This window comes from Nanorana parkeri, unplaced genomic scaffold (assembly GCF_000935625.1).
Source record: "Nanorana parkeri isolate BGI_ZX_2015 unplaced genomic scaffold, ASM93562v1 scaffold1028, whole genome shotgun sequence".
Lineage (NCBI taxonomy): Eukaryota > Metazoa > Chordata > Amphibia > Anura > Dicroglossidae > Nanorana > Nanorana parkeri.
The window spans coordinates 608,983-610,461 of record NW_017307296.1 but is presented as its reverse complement, the minus strand read 5'-3'; positions in this window follow the sequence as shown (position 1 = coordinate 610,461).

Below are 1,479 nucleotides of genomic sequence, written 5' to 3'. Positions count from 1 at the left end.
TTTCCATAGAATTTACTTTGCACATTTTTTCAGGTTGGGTCTTTCCCCATCACTCCCCCATTTGCACAGGCTTGCAGAATGTAATGACACTGGTGCATAGTCATATTCTACACACATACCAGGGTCAATTCAGCAGAAGCCAGTTAGCCTAGCAGCATGCCATTGGAATGAAACCCACACAGGCATAGGGAGAACATGCAAGCTCCATGCAGATAGTGTCCTGGCTGGGATTTGAATCAAAGACCCCAGCACTGCAAGTCATAAGTCAGGGTTAAGCAACCTCTGCACTAAAGCTGTTGTGGAACTACAAGTCCCATGAGGCATTTCAAGACTGACAGCCACAGGCATGGCTCCCAGAGCCAGAAGCATGGTGGGATTTGTAGTTAAAGCACAGCTGGAAGGTTGCTTACCCCTGGTAAGTGCTAACCCCTGAGCCACTGAGCAGTGCCGTTCATCTATTCCCTGCTGCCCGTAGAGGGCACCAGTGAACACAAGGCTGTCCCTTTCTTCCTTACAAGAAATGGTCCCTTTAGAATCGACACTCTACACCAGGGGTGGGCAACTCCGGCCCTCCAGCTGTGCTTTAATTACAAATCCTTCACCTACAGAACTACATCTGTGGCTGTCAGTCCTGCAATGCGTCATGGGACATGTAGTTCCACAGCAGCTGGAGAGCCGGAGTTGGCCCCCCCCCTGCTCTACATAATACATCAGGGTAAGGCAATCTGGGCATTCCAGCTGTGGTGAAACTGCAAATCCCATCATGCTTCTGCCTCTTGAGTCACGCCCAGGGCCGGATTTCCCACAAGGCCAAACAAGGCCCGGCCTTGGGGCAGCAGTGAGTAGATGGGCAGTGTGGAATTCCTATCTCTCGATGCCCAGGACATGCAGTTCCGGGGTGACATCCGCGCATCAATCGCAGAAAAAAGGTACATGTACCTTTTTTTGCGATACACGACATGCGGCTGTTTTAGTGTTTGTAAGCGCGGGCGGAATCGTGGCCGGAAAACCGCGCGATCCGCCCAGCGCGACTGGGGTGCCATTAGAAAATAATGGAACACACCGTCTGTGATGGGTGGCACCGTGACTGCGCGGTGAGGTGTCGCCTAGATGTGCACCGGCCCTTAGTCTTGAGAAATCAAGATTGCATCACATCAAGCATCAGAGAAAGAGACGCAAAGCACACTGGGAGTCCAGGATGTTGGTGGAAGTGATGGGCAGACGGAAGGCAGCACTCACTACATAAAAGGGATTTTTTTTCAAGTAAGTGCACTGACACAATTTCACTCAGCCCAGAGCTAAGTGAACTCAACATCTTAACAATGTAACATTATCATTGCTTGCTGGAAGCAATGCATGATGGGATAGGTAGTCTAGAACAATGTAACGTTATCATTGCTTCCTGGAAGCAATGCATGATAGGATAGGTAGTCTAGAACAATGTAACGTTATCATTACTTGCTGGTGTGTATATATATA